The following is a 5288-nucleotide window of genomic DNA, read 5'->3' as shown; positions in this document are numbered from 1 at the left end:
CAGTTACTTTGGGCATATATCTTGGAGTGGAATTATGGAATCACAAGGTAATTCTACGTTTAACTTTTTGAGGAACCAACAATCTGTTTTCTACAGCAGCTGAGCCATTTTATGTGACCACCAGCTTATGTACAAGGGTTCAAATTTCTCCACATCTTTTTTTAACTCTCCCATTTTTAAAAATTAAAATTAAATTTTATCCATCCTATGTCTGCAGTCTTTGGGGAAACATCTATTCAAGTTAATTGCCCATTCTTAATTGGAGTCTCTGCCTTTTTGTAGTAGTTCATTTTTTTTTTTTTTTTTTTTGCGGTACGCAGGCCTCTCACTGTTGTGGCCTCTCCCGTTGCAGAGCGCAGGCTCAGCGGCCATGGCTCACGGGCCTAGCCTGTCCGCAGCATGTGGGATCTTCCCAGACCGGGGCACAAACCCGTGTCCCCTGCATTGGCAGGTGGACTCTCAACCACTGAGCCACCAGGGAAGCCCTGTAGTAGTTCTTTACATATTCTTGATAAATGATTTGGAAATACTTTCTCCAGTTCTTTGGTAATGTTTTTTGATGTACAAAACTTTTTTTTTTTTTTTTTGCTTTCAATGAAGTAAATATATTTTAGTGTTTTGCTGCTTATTCTTTTAGTGTCATATCTAAGATCCACTGCCAAATCTAAGGACATGAATATTTACTCCTATGTTTTCTTTTAAGAATTTTATGGTTTTAACTTTTATATTTAGGTCATTGATACATTTTTAGTTCATTTGTGGATATGGTGTGAGGTAGGAGTCCAACTTCATTGTTTTGCATGTGGATATTCAGTTTTCCCAGTGCCATTAATTGTTCTTTGCTTATTCTTGTACTTCATAAAATGGAAAGCATATAGTATGTATTTTTTGTGTCTTGCTTCATTTGTTCAATACCATTTTTGTGGGATTCATTCATAAAAAGTTGTAGATCATTTGTTCTTATTGCTGTATAGCATTTCAATGCATTAAGATGTACCACTTACTTGCCCATGATACTGTTGATGGACATTTGGGGAGTTTCCAACTTTGGTCTTTCGTGAATAGTGCTGCTATAAACATTCTAGAACCTGTCTTTTTGGTGAACATACATAAGAATTTCTGTTGGTTGTACTTGTAGAAGTGGAATTCCTGGATTTTAGGACCTGCTTGTCTTCAGCATTAGATACTGTCATAGCATCTTTTTAATCAAGAAAATACTAAGAGGTAATTGTTTAAATGTCTCTCTTTATGAATGGGTATTCTAACTATTTTTCTTGAATATGGGAAGTAAGGCAATGGGGCAGGTAGATATGTGGAAATTGAGTGAGCTAGAAACAAAGGTAACATTTCCCTACCGAGTGCTTTAATTGCCAGCCCAAAGGTTCCCTTCACCGTGGACGTCTTCAGTTACAAAATGAAAATTCTATAAATCAACATTGATCCTTTCCAAAAATGGCATAAATGATGCTCTCAAAAGCACCACCTCTGTGGATAAATTGGAATGGTTTAAACACCCTCCTTCCTTTACCTTACGTAAATTCTGCCTTTATGTCCAGAACTTTCCAGTCTATCCATCACAGAATCACTAACCATAAAAAATGAAAAGGTTCTTAGAAACCTAAATTTCATACTGTTTTTGCAAATGAGTAAAGGGTGATTTCTCAGTAAATGGAGATTTTCTTTCTTTATCAATTTTTTTAATTGAAGTATAGTTGATTTACAGTGTTAATTTCTGCTGTACAGCAAAGTGATTCAGATATATATATATATATATATATATATATATATATATACACATGTTCATTTTTAAAATATTCATTTCCATTATGGTTTATCATAGAATATAGTTCTCTGTGTTAGACAGTAGGACCTTGTTGTTTATCCATTCTATACATAAAAGTTTATATCTGCTAACCCCAACTTCCCACTCCATCTCTCCCCCAAGCCCCGCCCCCCCTCAACTTGGCAACCACCAATCTATTCTCTGTGTCTGTGATTCTGTTTCATAGATAGGTTCATTTGTGTCATATTTTAGATTCCACATATAAGTAATATCATATGGTATTTGTCTTTCTCTTTTCTGACTTAGTTTGCTAATCTCTAGTTGCATCCATGTTGCTACAAATGGCATTATTTTGTTCTTTTTTATGGCCGAGTAGTATCCTGTTGTATATATTGGGTGGGCCAAAAGGTTGGTTTGTTTTTTTCCGTAAGATGGCTCTAGTAGCACTTAGTTGTCTTTAAATTCATTTGAAACAATTTTGTTAGACTGCATGTGACAGTTGTCATATCAGTGTGCATTTAAAAAAAGACTCATCAAAATTGGTGGATTTTTGTGTAGCCATTTTAATATTAAATATGGAAGAAAAAAGGCAACGTTTTTGGCACATTATGCTTTAGTATTTCAAGAAAGGTAAAAACACAACTGAAACACAAAAAAAGATTTGTGCAGTGTACGGAGAAGGTGCTGTGACTAATCGAACATGTCAAAAGTGGTTTGCGAAGTTTCGTGTTGGAGGTTTCTTGCTGGATGATGCTCCACGGTTGGGTAGACCATTTGAAGTTGATAGCGATTAAATTAAGACAGCAGTTGAGAACAATCAATGTTATGCCATGTGGGAGATAGCCGACCTACTCAAAATATCCAAGTCAGGCATTGAAAATCATTTGCACCAGCTTGGTTATGTTAATCGCTTTGATGTTTGGGTTCCACATAAGTTAAGCGAAAACAAACTTCCTGACCATATTTCCACATGCGACTCTCTACTCAAACGTAATGAAAGTGTTCTGTTTTTAAAATAAATTGTGATGGGCAATGAAAAGTGGATACAGTACAATAATGTGGAATGGAAGAGACCGGGGGCCAAGTGAAATGAACCACCAGAACCACACCAAAGGCTGGTCTTCATCCAAAGAAGGTGATGTTGTGTATATAGTGGGATTGGAAGGGAGTCCTCTATTATGAGCTCCTTCTGGAAAGCCAAACAATTAATTCCAACAAGTACTGCTCCCAGTTAGACCAACTGAAATCAGCACTCGAGGAAAAGCATCCGGAATTAGTCAACAGAAAACGCATATTCTTCCATCAGGATAACACAAGACCTCATGTTTCTTTGATGACCAGGCAAAAACTGTTACGGCTTGGCTGGGGAGTTCTGATTCATCCAGTGTATTCACCAGACATTGTACCTTCGGATTTCCATTTATTTTGGTCTTTACAAAATTCTCTTAATGGAAAAAAATTCAATTCCCTGGAAGACTGCAAAAGGCACCTGGAACAGTTCTTTGCTCAAAAAGATAAAGAGTTTGGGGAAGATGGAATTATGGAGTTGCCCAAAAAATGGCAGAAGGCAGTGGAACAAAAGGGTGAATACGTTGTTCGATAAAGTTCTTGGTGAAAATGAAAAATGTGTCATTTATTTTTACTTAAAAACCAAAGGCACTTTTTGGCCAATCCAATATATATCTCATCTTCTTTATCCATTCATCTGTTGATGGGCATTTAGGTTGTTTCCATGTCTTGGCTATTGTGAATAGTGCTGCTATGAACATAGGGGAGCCATGTATCTTCTGAATTATAGTTTTGTCCAGATATATGCCCAGCAGTGGGATCGCTGGATCATACGGTAACTCTACTTTTCTGAGGAACCTCCGTACTGTTTTCCACAGTGACTGCACCAACTTACGTTCCCACCAGCAGTGTAGGAGGGTTCCCTTTTCTCCACACCCTCTCCAGCATTTGTTATTTGTAGACTTTTTAATGATGGCCATTCTGACCAGTGTGAGGTGGTACCTCATTGTAGTTTTGATTTTCATTTCTCTAATAATTAGCAATGTTGAACATCTTTTCATGTGCCTATTGGCCATCTGTATTTCTTCTTTGGAGTAGTGTCTATTTAGGTCTTGGAGCCTTTTTGTTTTAAAGGTTATCATGAGAGTTGTCTTTCCCACACTAACTGCTCAATAGAAGATAGGGTAGTTAGAGAAGTGGACCTATTCCGTTCTCCTCATGGGTTTGGAACATGGCCAGTGCCGTGCCCAGAACCAAAATTCTGCTAGTCATGGAAGGCAACTTTTGGCAAAAAATGCTCACTTAGCAGCAGTTATGGTACAAATTGTTAACTTGTTCAAGGGGGTGAGGATAGTACAAAGACGATGATATCTCTAATCAGGTTAGACAAGAGGCATTCTGGACAAGAAGGAGAGTACTGGTTAGGGAGGCAGACCTGGGCCTCTGTGGCTGCATGATGTGTAGCCCTAGAGGATCTCCTCCCCAACCCAATCTTCAGTTTATTGTTTGACAAATAAACTAAACACAGAAAAGCAAATGTAACATTTATACTGACACTGCCCTTTCCATTTCCATGATGGGCAGCTGTGGACGAGGAAAGTTCAGAGAGATGACTTTCCCAAGGTCACATTACCTTTTCTCTGGAGCCTGGATGTGTTATAAAAACCCTTGTCCTCCCAGCACTGCAATCACTACCAGTCAATACGTGTTGAGATTAAGTTAAAACAATTTCCATCCCTGGAGTATTTAAATAATTGGTTTTGGCTTAAACAAACGTAAGATAATCATGGGAAGAGAGAATCAGTGTAATGTAGTGTTTACACTTCAAAGAGATTGGGACTTCATTTGGGGCCGCTCACTATGAACAGTCACTTAAACACTGAGGCTTAGTTTCTTTCACTTGTAAAAATGAGACCCATGATCCCTAGAACAGTATTTTTGTGAGAATTAAAAAGAGAAACTAACCTGCTTCCATGTCTTAAAGAAAGACATCCCTTCCCTACTCCCACTCTTGTTGTTATCCTTTGGAAGTACAAGCTAGAAAGTAGAATGATACTGATTTTGTTTTTTAATTTGTCTTCACCCTGGGCCTGTTCAATTTCATGGGCGACTAACTGAGATTTGTCATTTCACAGAGATGGAAGCAAGTTTAATACACTGTACAACCTCAGGCCTGGTGGTGTAAAAGTGAGGTACGTTTTCTCCATGTAAATACTGGAGAACAAGGCTGAGTGTACCGTATCCGTCCCCCTACAACCTCACTTCTCCTGGAGAGTGCTGCCGGCGATGGGAGTCATATTTACCCAAGGATGGGGCGGAGAGGTATACTGAGTACCTGCTATGTGACAGCCCCCTGCTGGGTTCTTTACTTAAATTATGATATATTTTCCTTAGGACAGCCCTTTTAGGACAGAAATGATGAATCCATTCTATAGACAAGGCTACTGAAATATAAACAGGTGGAGAACTGCCCAGGATAACATAGCATATAAATGGC

Source organism: Monodon monoceros, unplaced genomic scaffold, assembly GCF_005190385.1.
Source record: "Monodon monoceros isolate NGI ecotype Baffin Bay Population unplaced genomic scaffold, NGI_Narwhal_1 Super_Scaffold_5, whole genome shotgun sequence".
Lineage (NCBI taxonomy): Eukaryota > Metazoa > Chordata > Mammalia > Artiodactyla > Monodontidae > Monodon > Monodon monoceros.
The sequence above is the reverse complement of the archived record's forward strand: the minus strand, read 5'-3'. Positions refer to the sequence as shown.